The sequence below is a fragment of the Vicugna pacos genome, unplaced genomic scaffold, assembly GCF_048564905.1.
Source record: "Vicugna pacos unplaced genomic scaffold, VicPac4 scaffold_19, whole genome shotgun sequence".
NCBI lineage: Eukaryota > Metazoa > Chordata > Mammalia > Artiodactyla > Camelidae > Vicugna > Vicugna pacos.
In genome coordinates, this window is record NW_027328740.1 from 29,717,270 (window position 1) to 29,738,091 (window position 20,822).

Sequence of the window (20,822 nt, forward strand, 5' to 3'; positions counted from 1 at the left end):
CACTTTCTTGTCATTTCCATGAAACATCTTTTCCATCTATTTGCTGATTGTGTTTAACTTCCACCATAAAGTGAGAATTTTTGGGGGGATGCGAAGATGGTTGAGAAGAATGATGCTTGTAGCTCACCCTTTCCCACAAATTCATCAAGACTCACATCCACAGACCTACTCAACTAACCAGAGAACCTGCAGAACTATGATAGAACATTGTCCTCTTCAAAGATAAAGATGCAAAAAATCTGGTAAAAAAAATGAATTAAGAAGAAAAGGCAAAACAGATTGGGACAGGTCGCAAAAGGTAAAGATGCAAAAAATCTGGAAGAAGACAATGAAGAAAGAAAGAAGAAAAGGCAAAACAGATTGGGACAGGTCCCACAGTGATGGAGCAGCAAAGAAGGACTGGTGCTCATTCACTGAGTTTCCCCTCTCCAACTGAGAGGTCGGCAGGATGGAGGAGGAGCCTCCAAGAATTGAACCTCTATATGTTATAAGTTGACTGACAGTACTAAGTTAAACAGGCACAGAGGATCCCTATGACACCAAGCCCAAGAGGCAACCTGGCAGCTGGGGGCAGGGCCATGCTGCCCGACCTGGGTGGAAGATGATGATGGTTGCACTGAGGCAGCCCAGGGGAATGGAGGGGGCTGTGTGCCATTTCTGTGGTTGCAAAGGGAAAACAACCTGGGCCCTCCATTAAACAACAAGGCAGACTAGCCCTGTGAGGGGAAAGGTGCATTCCAAATCTCTGAAAATCCACAAAAGTATCTAGGACAAGAGACCTGGGGTTCAGACACAGCCACCATAGCCTCTGGTGCTTTGCACCCTGGCAGCAGCGAGAGCAAAACCTCCATTCACTCCTAAGGACTTAGCAGCCTTAAGCGCCTAATGGGGACTTGTCTACAGTCTGAGACATATAAGATATTACTGTCCTATTCCCTCAGAGAACTTGCTCTGACAATGCAAACAAGGAGCTGGGTTTTGACCCAGACCAGTGACAGGGCACATAGCTGTGGAGAGACTGGCACCCTGAGGGGGCTGATGGCCCGCCAAATTTTGGGCTGTAATGCAGCCCCTGACCATGTGGCTGGGAGAGGGCTTGATGCCCACTACTGCCTGGTCTGTCTGAAACATGTGACTGAGGTATCAGTCAGGGCAGTGACAAGACAGCCCAGAGTAAAGAGAGCTGCTCTGGAACCAGTGTTGGGAGTAGGAGTGTTCTGCTTGTTGACAGACCCTGGAGCTGCACAGATGTGGGCTCCAATGGAGGGCTTCTGGAAAAAGCAAGCTGAGCTTCCAAACCAGGATGAATACAGAAAGAGTTCACATTAACAGTACACAGTAACCAGGACACTCTGACCACCCCCTTGTTTTAATCTGTTTTTACCTATTCCATTTTCTATTATCCTATTAATTATTATTTCTTGGGCACTTGTATATACCCCCCCTTTTAAATCCCAGTTAAATTTATAAAAATAATTTTATTATTATTATCATTTTTCAAAACTCTGTTTCAGCTTGTTCTTCTATTATGTATTATACAATGTTCTCAAACATTTATTACCACTTCTTTAAAATTCTTTGCCTCTCTCTCTCTTTTCTCTTTCTTAGTTGTATTACTACATAGGCATTAGGTAGATAAACTCCTTTAGGACCACAGTAGTTAACATATACTCCATAAACCACAGTGTCAGAGAGGTAGGAGCAAGATATAGAAGCAGACAAACCATTCCCAATTAAAAGAACAAGAGAAATCCCCTGAAAGTGTGATCAGTGAAATAGACATCAATATCATACTAGATCAAGATTTCAAAAGAGGAGTGATCAAATTACTGGAGGAAATAAAAGATAGTGTTTAGAGATGTAAAATATGTTAAAAATGAAATGGAAGCTATAAAGAAGAGCAGAGTAGAATAGGAAAACCCGTTGACTGAGATGAGGAATGATCTAAAGGTGTTGCAAAGCTGACTAGATAATGCAGAGGAATGAATTAGTGATCTAAAAGGCAGGAAAATAGAAAGCACCCAATCAGAACAGCTACATGAGAAACAACAAGAATCAAATTAAAAAAGCACAAGAGACCTATGGGATAATAGAAAGCATGCCAAACTTGGCGTGGTAGAAGTCCCAGAAGAGGAGGGAAGATCAAAGTAGATTGCAAAGGTGTTTGAAAAAATCATGACTGAGAACTTCCCAAACTTAAAGAAGGAATCAGATATCCACGTACAGGAAGCTCAGAGTGTCCCAGACAGGAAGAACTCAAACCCACAGCAAGACATATAATAAAGATGGCCAGATTCAAGGATAAATAAATGATTCTAAAGGCAGCAAGTGAATCTCAAACAGAGAGTTACAAGGAAATCCCCATAAGGCTCACAGCTGATTTCACAAAACAAATACTACAGAACAGAAGGGAGTGGCAAGATTAATTCAAAGTCCTGAATGAAAACAATTATATACATTAGGATACTTTAACCATCAAGGCTATACTCTATGATAGAAGAAGACATAAAAGATTTCACAGACAAAAAAAGCTACAAGAGTTTAGCAACACTAAACCCATGCTAAAAGATATATTGAAAGTTCTACTCTAAAAAGAAAAGCAGCAGGATGCTACAGAAATGTGAAACTCACAGCTGGAAAAGAGATAACTCATAAGCTACTAATAAAATAAACACAAAATTTTAAAACAAGACATAGAAATCATTGACAGTGGGAGAGGAAGGCAGGAAAATAGAGAATTTTTCTGGGGGTCTTTCATTTTAAAATATTTTGTTCTTGGTAGGATGGTTTTGAGATCATGTTACTATCAGTTTAATAAAATCAGTTATAGTAATGGTCTAATAGACTGTATAAAAGGGCAAAAACAAGACAAAAACATATTCAGGGAGTCACTAAAACTAAATAAAATTCATGATAATACAAAGGAAAATGACCAAACCAGAAAAGGAAGATTAAACGAACAAAGAGGAAACAACAAATCAACTGGAAAGATAAGGTCAAAATGGCAATAAACACAAACATATCATCGATTATTATAAATGTTAATGGACTAAATGCTCCAGTCAATGTCATTGAGTTGCAGGCTGGATAATAAAGCAAGAACCTTCAATATGCTGCATACAAGGGACCCACTTCAGTGAGAAGGGAACATATGGATTGAGAGTGAAAGGATGGATAAGGGTATTCCATACAAATGGAAAAGCCAAAAAGCAGGTGTTGCAGTACTGAATTCAGACAAAACATTCTAAAACAAAGGTCATAAAGAAAGATAAAGAAGGACATTTTATAATAATTGATGGAGTGATACAAGATGAGGCTAGCACACTCGTTAATACATAGGCAACAAATAGAAGACTACCTAAGTACATGAAATAATTAATGACAGATATAAAGGGGGATAGTGATGGGATTCTAATTATTGTTGGAGATTTCAACACTGCATTAACATCACTGGACAGATCATCGAGATCAAAAATAACTTAAGCAACAATGAAGTTAAATGATACAATAGAAATATTACACTTGGTGGATATTTTCAGAGCATTGTACCCCCCACAAAATAGTACAAACATTCTTTTCAAGTGCACGTGGAACTTTTCCATGATTCATCATATACTTGGGCATAAAAGAAACCTCAGCAACTTTAAGAAGATAGAAATTACCTCAAGCATCTTTACTGACCAGAATGCCATGAAGCTAGAAATCAACAACAGAGAAACAAAGGAGAACAAAAGGAAAACATGGGGATTAAACAATATGTTATTAAAAAATTATGGGTCAAAAAAGAAATCAAAGCTGAAATGAAAATTTACCATGGGACAAAAGAAAATGAAAGCAAAACCACACAAAATTTATGGGACACAGCAAAAGTAGTGTTGAGAGGGGAGTTTATAGCAATAAAGACCTCAGAAATGAAGAACAACCACAAATAAACAATTTAACCTATCAGGAGAATGAACTAGAAAAAGAAGAAAAAAATACCCAAAGGCAGCAGAAGGAAGGAAATCATAAATATTGGGGAGGAAATAAATAAAATAGAGTTTAAAATGACCATAGGAAAAATTCAACCAATCCAAAGGCTGGTTTGTCTAAAAAGTAAGTAAAAAGGACAAACCTCAGGCCAAACTCAAAAACAAGAAAAGAGAGACAGCACAAATTGCCAAAATATGAAAGGAGAATGTAGAATTTACAACTAATAAAATAGAAATACAGAATATCATATGAGAATATTATGAAAAGTATATTGAACCAAACTTTATAACCTAGAGGAGATGGACAAGTTTCTGGAAACATACTGTGCACCAAGACTGAATCAAGAAGAAACTGACCCCTTGAACAAGCAGAGCACTAGAAATGAAATCAAAATAGCAATATAAAACCTCCCTACAAATAACAATCCAGGACCGGACGGCTTCACTACGGAATTCTACCAAACATGCATAGAAGAACTCATACCTGTCCTTCTCAAACTCTTCCAGAAAATTGAAAAAGAAGGAATACTCCCAAAGTCATTCTATGAAGCCACAATCACCCTGATACCACAACCAGGCAAACACAATACCAAACAAGACAATTATTAGCCAATATCACTGATGAATACAGACGCCAATATCCTCACCAAAATAGTAGCGAAAAGAACCCAAAAACACAGAAAAAATTATACATTATGACCAAGTGGGGATCATGCCAGGGACACAAGGGTGGTCCAACATAGGCAAATTAATCAATGTAATACAGCACGTCAACAAGAGAAAGGACCAAAACCGCATGATCATCTCAATAGATGCAGGAAAAGCATTTGATAAAATTCAACACACACTTATGATAAAAAATCTCACCAAATTGGGCATAGAGGCAACATATCTCTGCATCATAAAAGCTATAGATTACAAACCTACAGCCAGCATTGTACTGAATGGTGAGAAAGTCAAAATCTTCACACTAAAATCTAGGACAGTAAAAGGATGCACACTATCACCATTCTGACTCAAATAGTCTGGGAAGACCTAGCCACAGTAATCAAACAAGAGAAAGAGTTAAAATGATTGCAAATTTGAAAGTAAGTGGTAAAAGTCTCACTATATGCAGAAAATATGTTACTATATATAGAAAACCGTACAAGATCCAGGCAAAAACTACTACAGCTGATCGAAGAATTCAGCAATGTAGCAGGTTACAAGATTAAGTTTCAAAAATCAGTGGCATTTCTTAACGCTAATGATTCAGATAATACTACAGAACTACAGTCAACATGACAGCATTGTATTGGTAGGAAATGATACATACAGTCCAACGGAACAGAATTGAGAGCCAGAAATAATCCCACAAACTTTTGGTCAATTAATCTTTGACAAAGGAGACAAGAAAATACAATGGAAGAGAGACAATCCCTTCAGCAACTGATGTTGGGAAAACTGGACAGCAGCATGTAAATCAATGAACGTAGAACACTCCCAATGAATCTAGAACACCATACACAAAAATAAACTCAAAATGGATCAAAGACTTATACATAAGACAAGATACAATAAACTTCCTATTGGAAAATATAGGCAAAACAGTATCTGACATACGTCTCATAAATTTTCTTCTAGAAAAAATAAAAGCAAGGATAAACAAATGAGACCTAATGAAACTTACAAGCTTCTGCACAGCAAAGAAACTGGAAGTAAAACAAATATACAAATTAAGGAATGGGAAAATATCTGAACATGAAACCGACAAAGGCTTGATCTCCAGAGTATATAAGCAGCACATCCAACTGAATAAGAAAACATAAATCACCCAATGCAAAAATTGGCAGAAGACCTAAACAAGCAATTTTCCAAGGAAGACATACAAATGATCAAAAGACACATCAGAAAATGCTCAATATCACTGATTATCAGAGAAATACAAATCAAAACTACAAAGAGGTATCACCTCACACCAATCAGAATGGCCATCATTCTTAAATCACAATGACAAATGCTGGAGTTTCTGTGGAGAATAGGGAATCTTCCTTCACTGCTGGTGGCAATGCAGATTGGTGCAGCCACTGTGGAAAACAGGATGAAGATTCCTCAAAAACCTAGGAATAGGCTTACCATATGACCCAGGAAACCTACTCCTGGCCATAAATCATGAAGGAACCCTAGTTCTGGATGACACCTGTACCCCAATATTTATAGCCAGCACTATTTACAATAGCCAAGACATAGAAACAGCCTAAATATCCATCGACAGTTGACTAGATAAAGAAGAGGTGGTATATTTATACAATGGAATACTGGTCAGCCATATAAAGTGAAAACATTACGCCATTTTCAGCAACATGGATGGTCCAGGAGAAAATCAGTCTAAGTGAAGTAAGCCAGAAAGAGAAAGTAATATACCATATGATATGGCTCATCAGTGGAATCAAAAAAACAAACAAAACAAAACAAAAAAAGCACAAATACAGAAGAGAAATAGACATGCAGACGTAGAATACAAGCTTTTGTTAGCCAAGGGGGCGGGGTGTGGGAAGGGATAGACTAGGAGGTCTAAATTTTATAATAGATAAACAGGATTATACTGTATAGCACAGGGAAATATATAAAAGTTCTTATGGAAGCCCACAGTGGAAAAAATGGGACAAAAAATGTATTTTTGTTCATTGCAACTGCAAAACTGTGCTCTACACTGGGATTGGAGACAATTTTGTAAAATGACAGTAAATCAATGAAAATTTAAAAAAATTAAAAAAAATGATCCTAAATATTACAGGTGTATATATACATTAGAGACAAAAAGAAAACTATGCAAAAGAGCAGTAAAACCAAAGATTATTTTTGTTTTTTTTAAGATAAGCAAAATAAAAAAAACCTCTAGGTAGGTGCATCATGAAGAATAAAGAGATACCCCAAAGAAATTAAGTAAGGAATAAAAGAAGAGAAATAACAATTGTTACCTCAGATACACAAAAAAGGGATCATTTTGTCAACACTTACATTCGAATAATCTTGACAACTTTGAAGAAATAGACAAATGTCTAGAAAGAGACAGAAATAAGGAGAAACAAATAATTTGAACAAACTATTTTCTAGAAGAAAGTATCTGCATTTAAAAAAATCGTTAAATAGAAGTGCAGATTTAAACAAATTGTGTGGAGAACAAAAATACAAAGCATAACTTATACTCTTCAAATTATTCAAAAATAGTGAAGATGTGGGAAACTCCCAAATTAATCCTATGAAGAATTTATCACCCTGATAGCAAAGCCAACAAACAAACTACAGGCAAAGGGAACTTCAAGCCAATAAATTTGACAGATTTTGATGCAAAAATTCTACAAAATATTATTAGCAAACTAAATCCAGCAATGCCAAAAATCAATCATACACCATGATCAACTTGGACTCATGGCAGTGTCACAAGAGAGGTTCAACATGCACAAATCAATCAGTTTGATACACCACGCTAACAAAAGGAAAAGAGAAAATGATGTGGTCATCTCAAAAAATACATAAAAAGTATTTCAGAAAATTGAACATTTTATTCATTAAAACAGCAACAACAGCAACAACAACAACAACAACAATAGGAACAACAACAGAAGCCTCTTACCAAAGTAGGATTCAGGAAACATATCTCAACATAACTAAAGTCATTACTTACAAACCCACAGACAATATAGTATACAAAAGTGAATAACTGAAAGCCAAATTAAGGAATAAGACAAGGATGCCCAATCTCACCATTTCTATTATACACAGTATGGGAAGTCCTAGTAACAGCAATAGGACAAGAAAAAAAGTTATTCAAGTTGAATTGAATGCAGTAAAACTGTTATTATTTTAGATGACATGATAATCTATATAGAGATCCCTAAAGATTCTCCACACCAGAACAACTAAAACTAATAAAGACATTTAGCAAAGTAGCATGATTCATGATTAATATAAAAAACTGTCACATTTCTTTACACTAACAATAAAATATTCCATTATTTTAAAAAATCCATATGAAATCAGGTCAAAACATGAAAAACCTCAGGAAAATCCAACATAATAAAATCTATAGGACACTTATAAAGAAATTTGAAGATGATGCAAAGAAATGGAAAGAAATCTCAAGGTCTTCATTTAGAGGAATTAATATTGTTAAAATATACATACTACAAAATATGTCTACAGATACAAATTGATTCAGATCGAACTACATGATATTTTCCACAGAATTAAAAACAGTCCTATGATTTGAATGGATCTTAAAAAGGACCAGAACTGCAAAAGAAACAATGAGGAAAAAGAACAAAGTTGGATTCATAACCCATAACCCTTCCAGATCTCAGACTATATTACAAAAATTCAGCAATCAAAACAGCACAATACTGGAAAAGAAACAAACATCTATATCACTGGAAAAGAACACAGATGCAGGAATAAAACATCACAACTATGGTCAACTAAAATATGACAAAGGAAACAAAAATATACAATGCCTTAAAGACAGTCTCCAGCAAGTGATGTTGAGAAAGCTAGACAGCCACATGAAAATCAATGAAATGAGAACAATCCCTCACACTGTACAAGAATAAATTAAAAATGTTTTAAATATATGAATCTAATGTGTGACACAATAAAACTTCTGGAATCAAACATAGGTTAAACAAAACAAAAATTGTAGCAAAATTTACTTATGTCACACTCCCAAGCTGAAAACAATAAAGTTAAAATAAACAAGTAGGTCCTAATTAAACTTAAAACTTCTACACAGAAAAATAAACAGAATCAATAGATGAGCTTCCAAATGGGAGAAAACATTAGGAAACATTGCAATCAAGAAGAGGCTAATTTCTAAAATACACAGAATGTTCATGCAACACCGTTTTGAAAATCTACAAACAACTCAGCCAGAAAATGAGCAGAAGACAATTCTGAAAAAGAGACACACAGATGACAAACAGGAATATAAAAACGTGCTCACAATGCAAATCATTATACAAAGACAAGACAAAAATAAAATAATGTTTTACCTCACACTAGCGAGAAGGGCTGTCATTAAAATGTCTACAAATAATAAAGACTGGGGAAGGTTGTGGAGAAACAGGGACTCTCCAATGCTGTTGGTGGGAAATAAAATTGGTGAAACAACTTTGGAAACAGTATGGAAGTTCCTTTGAATAATAAAAATAGACCTATCATATGACACAGCAATCCCATTCATGGGCACATAAAGCATAAAACATGAAATTAAAGAATCCTAGGGTAAAACATAAGAAGTACACTCTGATATTGGACTTAATTTGATTCTGCATATGCCTCCTCTGTCAAGGAAAGCAGAAATAAAACTAACAAAATATGATTGTGTCACACTAAACAGATTTACACTGCAGAAGAAATGATCAATAAAATTAACAGTCAACCAACACAATGGTAGAATATATTTTTAAGTGATAATTTACAATCAAGTGTTAATATCCAAAATATATGGCAAACTCTTACCCCAAAACAACATAAAAAAGAACAAACAATCCAATTTAAAAAAAGTCCATAGGAACTAAATAGATAGATCTGAATCAATTTTCTGTAGAAAACATAGAGTAGGCTTTATGACACATAAAAATGTGTTCAGAGTTACAAATTATTAGGAAAGTCATAAACCTAATATGAGACAAGACCTCACACTTTTCAGAAGGCTCTCATCAAAAAGAAAACAAATAGATGTTGGTGAGATTGTGGAGAAAAAGGAACAGCGTGTACACTGTTGATAGGAATGCAAAGTATTGATTCCATTGCATATATACATCAAATTTTCTTCATCCAGTTTTCTGTCAAGGGATGTTGGGTTTGTAGGCCCCTGTCTGAAGGCTCTAGAAAATAAGCCCTTGGGCTGAACTGATAAACAAGCTGTGAGGAATGTCACGTATCCAGGCTGGATAAGTAATGGCCTACTCAATGTATCCAGTATGGAAAGCTGGATAGCCTATGCTGGGTAAGATCGTCAGAGGAGGACAAACTAAGACAGGCAAAGCCGGCTGGATAAGAGATGGCCTACTTAATGAAGATCCGTGGTGAACTTTAAAACAATTCTGATCATTTAACATCCTGCGCTTACTGCAGGAGCATGGGAACATAAATAGCTTAAGATTATTAACATTGTTATAACCTAGATTATATGTGTGGCATTGTGCATGTCCTATATAAACCCTTCTTCTAAGAATCAAAAAACAGAGAACTGCTTCGCTTCTATCCACACAGTGTTTGTGTGTAAATTATATCGTGCCACTGACAGGGTTAATTTAATTTGTTGGGAGTATCTTAAAAGGATGTTGTATTATATACAATGCTCTTTCCGCACTTATTGTGATGATTGTGTGAGTTTTATTTCTCATTCAATTAGTGTGGCATGTCATCTTTATCGATTTGAATATTTTGAAGTATCCTTAAACCCAGGGATATATACCTTTACTCATGTATGTTTATGATACATTAAATGTGTTGTTGAATTCATTTTGCTTGTGTTTTGTTGAGAATTTTGGCACATATGTACATCAGGGATAATATTCTATTTATTGTATATAATGTCCTTTCTAGTTTTGTTAAGCAAATAAAGCTCGCATCATAAAATATGTTTGGAACCTTTCACCCCCTTCAAACTCTTGGAAGATTTGGGGAAGAATTGGTGAAAAATTGTCTTCAAATGTATGACAGAATTCACCAGTAAAGTCGTTTTGTAAATTTTTTCTGGCTTTGGAAGTTAGAATTATTGACTTACTCAAACACATTTTTGCTCTATTATCTTTCTAATTACTTCTTGATTCAGTATTGGAAGACATATGTTTCTGGGTATTTGTCTTTAGTTCTAGGTCATTCAAATCATTGGCTAGTGGTAATTTCTTATGATGCTTTGCATCTCTACAACATCAGTGGTAATATCTTATCTTTTATTTCTAATTTTATTTGAGTCTGTATTTTATTAGCCAACCTAAACATTTGTCCAGTTTATGTTTAAAAGAAACAGACTTAGGTATATTTTTTTCTAGCTTTCCAATTGCATCTCTTGTTATTTGCCATACTCTCTTTCATTCAATTTTCTTTTTATTCTTTCTGATTTCTCCTAAATCCATAAGGTGTAAAGTTAAGTAGTGTGAATCTTTGTATTTGATTTATTATTAAATATTTTTTATTTAGTTATTATTTATTTATTTATTTATTTATTTATTTATTTATTTATTTACATGTTTATTCATTTACTTATCATTGAATTATTGCCATTTACAATGTGTCAATCTGTGGTGTATAGCACAGTGTCCCCCTACATGCATATATTTATGTGCCTATTAAACATTACTTCACAATATTTAACTTACTGCCCTGTGTCATAAAGAGAAATTTTGAAAAAATTTACTTTTATATATAGAGGAAAAAATTTATGAATCTACAGCTCCCAAATATATCCTCTCACAGCCCCTTTCCGTTGTAATCATATAATTGCTTAGTAGATCTGTGAGTTTCTTTCAATTTTGTAGATGAAATCATAGTGTTCTCATCCAAATTTTTTTTAAGGTTCCCCATATGTCATGTCATGTATTATTTTTCTTTATTTTTCTGGCTTACTTCAATTAGATGACACTTTTTGGGGACATCCATTTTGCTGCATATGTCATTGTTTTATCATTTTTTATTGCAGAAATGTATTCCATTGTGTAAATACGGGATAACTTCTGAATACTGTTATCTGTTGTTGGACAATTAGGTTGCTTCCATGTCGTGGCTGTTGTATATAGCACTGCAAAGAACATTGGGGTACAGGTGTCTTTTTGAATTTGGGTTCACTTTGGTTTATACCCAGAAGTGTGATTGCTGGATCGTATGTTAAGCCTATTTTTATTCTTTTGAGGAATCCCCACCCTGGTTTTCGCAATGACTGCACCAAACTACATTCTTTCCAACAGTGAAAGAGGGTCATCTTTCTCCACAGATAACCCAGGATTTAATGTTTGTGGAATTTTGAATGATGACCATTGTGACTATTGTGAGGTGATACTTCATTAGAGTTTCGAATTGCCCTTCTCTGATAATGATAGTGAGCAATTTTTTTTTCATATATCTATGTGGCATTTGTATGTCTCTATTGGAGAATTGCTTGTTCAGGGCTTCTGCCCATTTTCAATTTGGGTTTCTTGTTTTTTTTAAGTATTATTATTAGTTTGTATGAACTCTTTATATTTTGGAAATTAAGCCTTTGTCAGTTGCACACTTCTACATATTTTCTTTAATACTGCAGGTTGTCATTTTGCTTTGTTTATGGTTCCCTTTGCTGTGCAAAAGCTTATAAGTTTTATTAGGTCCCATTTATTAATTTTATTCTTACATTCATTACCTGGGTAGTCTGTTCTAAGAGATCATTCCTGAGATTTATTTCAAAGTGTTTTGCCAATATTTTCTTCTAGGAGATTTACTGTGTCTTGCCTTACATTTAAGTCTTCAAGCCATTTTGAGTTTATTCTTGTGTATGGAGTGAAGGAGTGTTCTAACTCCATTGCTCTGCATGCTGCTATCCAGATTCCCAAAACCAGTTGGTGAAGAGATGGTCTTTTCTCTGTCATATTCCTGGCTACTCTGTCAAAGATTAATAGAACGTAGGCCTGTAAATTTATTCCTAGGCCTTCTATTCTGTTCTTTTGGTCCATATGCCTCTTTCTGTATGAATATCTTGTCATTTTGTTCATTGTGGCTCTGCAATAGTGTATGGAGAACAGGTAGTTTATTCCTCCAGCCTCTTTCTTTTTCATTAATATTGCTTTGGAAATTATGGATCTTTTATGACTCTATGTAAATCTTAGAATCAGTTGTTTCAGTCCCAAAAAGAAAATTTTGGCATAATTTGATAGGAAATCACATTAAGTCTGGGGATTGCCTTGGGCAATATGACCATTTTAACAATTTTGTTTCTTCCATTACGAGACCATTGGGCATCTTTCCTATTCTTCATTCTTTTTTGATTTCCTCAATCAATGTTTTCTAGTTCTCCATGTATATTTCATCACCTCCTTGGTCAGAATTTTTCTTAAGCATTTTTTTGCTTTGGGTGCAGTTATAAAAGCGGTTGTCTCTATAATTTGTTTTCCTGTTGATTCAATGGTAGTGTAAAGAAATGTAATTGGTTTTTTTACATTGCTCTGGGTACCATGCCCAGTTCCTTTTTCAGCCTAAGTAATATTTTGTGAAGCTTTTACAGTTTTCTATATATAGTGTCATGTCTTCCTATCATGACAATTTTACCTCTTCTATTCCAGTCTGAATCCTTTAATATATTTTCCTTGTCTGATCATTGTGGCTAGGAATTCCAAGACTATATTGTATTGAAATTGTGAGAATGGGCAACCTTGTCTTGTCTCAGGTTTTTGTGGGAAGGGTTTCAGTTTTTCACCATTGAGTATTTTGCTGGCTATATGTTTGTCATAAATAGCTTTCATTATGTTGAGATATGGTCCCTCTATGCACACTGTTACAAGAACTTTTACTGCAAATAGGTGTTAATTTTTCTCAAATGTTATTTCTGCATATACTGAGATGATCATGTGTTATTTTGTCCTCTCAGTTATTGATATGGTGTATTACAATTGATTTATTTGCATAAGTTAAACCATCCTTGTTTTCCTGGAATGAAGTAACATTACCATGGTGCATAATCTTTTTTTACATGCTGTTGGATTCTGTTTGTTAATACTTTCTTAAGGACATTTACATCTATATTTATCAATGATACTGGACTATAGTTTTCTCTTGGGGTAGTGTCTTTGTCTGGTTTTTGTATCAGGTTGATGTTGGCCTCACAGTGTGAGTTTGGGTGTACTCTTTCCATATCAATCTTTTGGAAGAGTTTGAGGAGGACTGGTATGTATTTTTCTCTGTATGTTTGGTATAATTCCCCAGTGAAGCTAGTTGGGTTTCAATTTTGTTTGCAGATATTTTTTATTGTATTGATAATTCTATTCAATTTCTGGTGATCTGACTGTTCAAATGGTTAATTTCTTCTTGATGCAATATTGGTGGGCTGAATGTTTTCAAAAACTTCTCCATTTATTCCTGGTTATCCATTTTGTTTCAATACTGTTGCTCATGTTATTCACTTATGATAATATGCAAATTTGTTGTACTCTTTTTAGTTTCTCCATTTTCATTTCTTATATTATTTGTGTTCTCTCTCTTTTCTTGTTGGTGAGCCTGTCCAGAGTTTTGTCAATTATGTTTACTATTTCAAACAAGACTTTGATTGTTTTTTTCTATTTTTTAATGTGTATTTCAATTCTTTCTTCCTTGATCATTCTTATTTCTCTCTTTCTGCTGAGTTTTGGTTTTGTTTGCTCTTCTTTTCATGATTAGTGAACATAGAACCTTTGATTAGTTATTTGAAATTGCTCTTCTACTTTGAGGAGTGTTGTCACAATAAACTTACCTCTTAAGCCTGCTTTAAATGTATTCAATAGATTTTGTGTAGTATTTTGACATATTTCTGAAGATATTTTTTAATTTATTCTTTTACATCTTCACCTCCCCTACTTGTTATAGTACCATGGTGTTTAATTTTCATGCTGTCATTTTTTCACAATGTTTTTCTGTGAAGGATTACTATTTTCATAGTATTATACTCAGAAAAGATGCTTCAAATTAGTTTTATTTTCTTAAATTTGTTGAGGCTTCTTCTGTGCCTGAGGACATAATCTTTTCTAGAAAATATTCCAGGTGAACTGGAAAAGAATGTATATTCTGTTTTGGGGAAGAGTACTGTTTTGAAAATATCACCAACTCTAATTATTTTATCGTATCTTTTTGTATCTTTCTTCCCTTAATAATTTTCTGCCTGAAACACCAGTCTAGTGATGGTAAAGGGGAGATATAGTCTCCGAATGTGATTGTGTTCCCATCCATTTCTCCCTTTTCATCTATTAGTATTTGCTATATGTATTTATGTGCTCCTATATTGAGTACATATATATTAATGAGTTTAAAACCCTCATTTTTATTGCTCCTTTAATCATTATTTCATGTCCTTGTTTATCTTTCTCTATGACCTTTCTTGTAAAGTCTATTTTGTGTGAAGTCAGTACTGCCAATCCTGCTTTCTTGTCATGTCCAGTTGCATGCAATATATTTTCCATCTTCTGAGTTTCAATTAATTTGTGTTCCTCTTACAAATGTGGGACTCTTTTATGCTTCATAATGTAGGGTCTCATTATATTATCCCATCTGACAATATATATCTTTTGATTGAAGCACTAAGTCCATTAACATTTATGAAAATTATTGATAGACTGGTGTTTATTTCCATTTTGAACTTCATTTTCCAGTTGATTTGGTATTTCCTTTTTGTTCATTTCATTTTCTTTCTGTTGCTTGATAAGTTTTCTTTTATTATCTTGGTTTCTTTTTGGCTTTGTTACTTCATTGTAAGTTTTGACTTATGGCCACCCTGTCTTGTATGTATATTGACACATTACTATATCTTTTACTTTTAACTGATAAGAATAGAAATTCTAACCCCTCCTATAGAGAACAGAAACAAGAAGAAAATACTCTGTATTGTCCTGTTTCACTCACTGACTCTTAAAATTTTTGATGTACTGTACTGCAACATCATGTTTATTCTATTGTAAGACATTGTAGCTATTGCCTTTCTAATTATGCCTTTCTCCTTTCTATAGAATCCTGCTTCTTTTTTTTTTAGAGTCGATTTACATTATTTCTTTTTCTGTTGCTAAATTCTTTTAGTACTTGCTTTAGTGGAAGTTATTTATCTCTCCTTCTATTCTAAAGAATAGCCTTGCTTGATAAATTATCTTAGATTACAGCTTTCTTTCCTTCAGAACTTTGAATATGTCATGCCACTGTCTTCTGACTGTTGTATTTGTGTAGGAAACTTGTTTACAAATATAATATATATAATTACATATATATGAATAGAATACATAGAAATGAAGTTAGGAAATAAGGAGAAAACCTATACATTAAATAATAGAAAACATTGATGAAGGAAATTAAAACTGATCCAAAGAAATGAAAATTTCTCTTATGTTAATGATGTGATATAATGTGGTTGAAACAAACATACTACACAAAGCAATCTACATTTAGTGTGATTCATGTCAAAGTAACCATGAGATTTTTCCATTTAATAGAACAGGTAATTTCAAAATCTTTATGTAACCACATAGACCATGAGTTGCAAAAATAATCTTGAAAAAGTGTATTAAATCTAATAGTGTATAGTTCTCTGAAGTTAAACAGTCCAACAAAGCTTTAGTAATTTAAACAACATGAAACTAGCTCAAAAACAGACACCAATCAATAGAAGAGGATAGAGCAACCAGATATAATCCCTCACACCTATGATCAATTAACCCATGAAAAAGGAAGCAAGAGTATAAAATGAAAATAGACATTCTCCTCAATAATTAGTGCAAGGGAGATTGAACATATAAAAGATTGATTAGAATAGATCCTCACATTGTTTACAATCCATAAGCAGAGAATATCTTTCTATTTATTTGGTTTACTTTTATTTCTTGCACCTGTAATTTATAGATCTATATTTAGATCTTTTATTTCACTTATCAAATGTATTCCTAGTTTATTCTTTTTGGTATAAATATATACACAATTGTTATCCTAATTTCTCTTGCTGATAATTTGTTCTTAATATATAAAAATGCAACGGATATTTGTATATTGATTTTGTATTCTGCAAGTTTATTAAGTTTGTTCATTATTTCTAACAGTCACTGGAGGAGTCTATGGAGTTTTCTATCTATGCATAATTATGCCATTTCTAAAAATTTTACTGCTTTTTTACAAGTTATATGCCTTTTATATTTTTTTCTTGACTAGTTGTTCTGGCTAGGTCTTCAAATAGTGTAATTTAGTACTTGTGAGAATGGGCTACCTTTTCTTATTAGTGGACCAGAGGAAAAGTTTCCTGTATGTTAACATTGAACTTGATGTTAGTCATGGGCTTTTCATATATGACTTTTATTATGTTTAGTTGAAATGTATTAAAAGTGAATTTGTTAAGAATATTTTTATAAAATGTAAAGATCAGATTGCTCAATAAATTTCCTACAATTTTTGAGATTGATGTTTTTGAATTCTCTGCTATTTAAGGGATTGTATCACATATATTGATTTGAATTTGATAAGTAATATTTATGAATCAGGACTAAATCCCTCTAAACTATAGTTTATAATACTTGTAATATGTAATGAATTCAGGTTGCTAGTGTTTATTTAGAATGGAATGTTCACATACTGAAAGAAAAATTTACATTACAGCTTGAGTTTACATTTATTTATTTAAAAAATTTATCCCTCATTTTGAATTTGGCTTATGTTTAATGGAATTTATTTTTAAATAAAGAATATAATTTTGGTAGAACTGGATTTACTACAGTTTACTGATACAGAACATAGCTATTATTTACATTTAGTGAACAAAACACTTGCCTTAAAATGCCGTATTTTACTAACAATGTCAACTGTTTCAGGACTGAGATACATATTCCTTCCAAAAATGCATTACCTGGCCTTTTCCACCCCAAATCACATATAGTGTTATTTCTTTGTTTTTTGATTGTTTGTTTGTTTGACCCTTAATGGAGACACTGCTTATTGAACCCAGGATCTTGTGCATAATTGTACTTATCAACATCATTTTGGAACACTTAACAGAAGACACAAGTGAATGGATTATAAAGATGTAAAGAAAATTTATTGCTTCTAGGGAATGAAAAACCTCTGATTGAAAGAATGGCAAAAATAAACATTTGTAAATATACAATAAGATTTTCTCTTATGTAATTTTAGAGTAGATTATTAAATTAAATTTGTTTTACTTATAGAAATGAATTACAATTTAAAACAAAAATTCCGCCTTATGGGATTTCTTAATTTGATGCATTATTTTATCTTATTTTATTTCATAATTATTAAACATTTATTTATATACAAAACAAATAAACTGACATTTAATCTGCTCATGTTTTGAATATTGAATTACTTCTTATATAGTACACAGATAAATACGTATTTCAATTTCCTAATCAAATTATGTTTCACTTTAATTACAAATGATATAGAAATAGATATATATTCTCTGTACATGTTTTACACGAATTTCACTTTAAATTCCAAAACTTTAAAATTATTCTATATATTTTGTGCAATATTTATACTCTGTTCACAAATCTGGTATAAATTTTAATACAAAAGGATGGAGATTGGTTTTATTTCATAGACCACAAAATTAAATTATTTAAAAAGATTTTGTTGGGATAATATTTGCAAATCACACTTTAAAAATAAGCATCATATATGTTTCATTTTAACTGGATGAATGACAAGTAAACAATGGCTGAATGTTACACTTGAGTTGCTAGGATACCAGTCGTTTTGTGATGTCACAGCTACTCAGGTTGAGAACCATTTTGAAGGCCTAGCAGTTTATCTGTGCAGGCCTGCCAAAGCAGCATATGAAGCTGCAGTGGTCAAAATCATGCAGATTAGAAAAGGAGCTGTAGAAAAAGTTATTTGAGATGGCACATGTTTCTTCAGAAATTCAAGATGTGTCTCATAAAGATGGACCAAGTGGCTCAGGAAACTCCAGTAGATCTCTATTGTGTGATCAAACATTCTCTGGGGATTTGGACATGAGTTTTATGATTGAAGAAAATGCTTTCAGACTTTGTCTGAAGAATCCTTGATAAAAACACCATGTTACACATATTGTGTCTCTGAACCAGAAGAAGATAATGATTTTCGTTCTCTGACATTTCCAAGAAAACTCTGGAAAATAGATTGGAGTGACCAATTTAAATCCATCTGGTGGGGTGTTCATGGGGTCTTCCGTAGTGATTGATGAAGATGTCTTGAAGAAGGAAGTTTTGGAAAGAAAGGCCCCTTTCAGAATATTTGAAACTGGAAGCATGAAAAGTTTACTTAGACAGCTTAACTTTTATGGGTTTAGGAAAGTGAGGCAGAATTTTCAAATGTGTGCTTGTCTAGCTGACTTTCCAGCAGAAGTAAAAGAAGTGTCTGTATTAAGAAAGATATAAAAAATTTTAGTTACCACTTGGTAACTTATATATAAAATTTTATTTTGCACATCAATCAATGGTAATATAAAAGTAAAGCAAGATTTTGAAAATTGTATTAAACTATTAAGTCTAAAATTCTTTATTTATTCTAAAAAATGAGGACAGTGACTTAAGTATTCAAGATTATGAGAAACTTTGCTTACAACTATGAATCATTCCAGAAATCCATATAAAGGTAATAAAGCTGCTTTTCAAAAGTGTCATTCACCGTTACCGCAAATGCTAACATTTAAATTTGATGACTATAATATTTAAATGTGTATTTTCCAAATAAGGAACTTCAAAATATTGTTAGCAATGTTCATATTTTGATGATATTATCCTTACATAGTAAACGTGGAATCAGGTTTTATACTTTAGGCTTATTGTAGTCTTGTATTTTGGTATAATTACTAAAATGTTTCTCCTTTGGTTGTAGCTGCACTTTTATCATAATCCAAATTTTAAACGAGGCTGTCCCCAGCTTTTAGTGAGAATAAAAAGAAAAGTTGGGATTAAAAATGCCTCTCTGGTGTCTTCATTGGCTGAAGACTTCAAAGAGCAGCACTTTAAAGCAGGGTATAATGTGGATAATAATAATTCTGGATTTGTGGCTGACACTATTGGAGAAAGTCCATGATTACCTTCTGCAAATTTCTAAAAAGAAAGCCCTCTACTAGCCACATAATTGGTGATACAACTACCCTGATCAGAGGTGATTTTTCTCCTCCATCATCAATGTCAGACCACCAGAACAAATTGCAGTTGGTCAACGAGCTATTCTAAATAAGTTGACCACTCTCCACTGGCACTCTCAAAGAAGTTACAATGAAACAAATGGCCGTGTTGTGAACTCCATTTAAACTACAACTTCTATTTCTCAGTAGAGTATCTTATCTCCCATACAGGGCAATTATTATGGACTGATGCTGGAGCCTTCTACTTTTCCAAATACATATCACAACATATCTGCAAATGAAGGTCGTTTTCCTAAACTTCAACCAGGGTGCAACCCACGCTTTCCAGTGCCAGTGATAGCTGATACATCAGCTAACTCTCTTTCAAGGCCAACTCATCAGCCATCTTCAGTTTATGAATGTCATCCTAATTACAACTGATCTACCAGAGAACTACCAGATTATGTAGGAAACAAAAATTATAAATGATGTTGGCAAATGTCGACAACTATCTGCTATTTTCTTATTTGAACAATAAACATAGATGTGTACCTGTATTTTCCTTAATATTTCTTAATAGAGTTAAGATTTAAACAGGAGACTAACTTGCCATTTAAAAAAAAGAGATATTTGATTGATAAAATCTTTTGATGGAACAATATGGGAGTAAATTTAAATAATTTCTTGTAAGGAAGAAGAAAAAAATGGAAGAATTTGGAAAAATAATAAAACATGGAGAGAGGGAAAAGTAATAAGTGGTTTTTGGTTCTTCCTGGAAAGTATTAAATGTGTTAAGTTAGGATAGTTTGGAACAGGAGATACATGCAGGAACCACCCAGGGATCATGTTCTCTAATATGTCATCCCTGGAATCAAAAAGGTCACATGATGTAGTCTCAGATGGCACATTCAGCATGTGGTAGAATTTAAGTAGTAATTTATCTATGGTGTTCTTTGTGCTGTTCTCAAAGCATTCCAGTTGGTGCTTTCATTTCCTGCCCTCAACAGTCTACACTATATTTTCTAGTTAATAATTTATGTTGCTATTAT

General features: G+C 33.3%; 1 long non-coding RNA gene across 1 annotated transcript in view; it reads left to right on the forward strand.

The window, feature by feature from the left end:
* The window catches only part of LOC140693053 (uncharacterized), a 36,692-nt gene extending 16,368 nt beyond the window's left edge, over positions 1 to 20,324 (forward strand). Inside the window, exon 4 of the long non-coding RNA XR_012068704.1 lies at positions 20,005 to 20,324. This is a non-coding gene — a long non-coding RNA (uncharacterized lncRNA). The remainder of the gene's footprint in view (positions 1 to 20,004) is intronic.
* Positions 20,325 to 20,822: the final 498 nt, after the last annotated feature.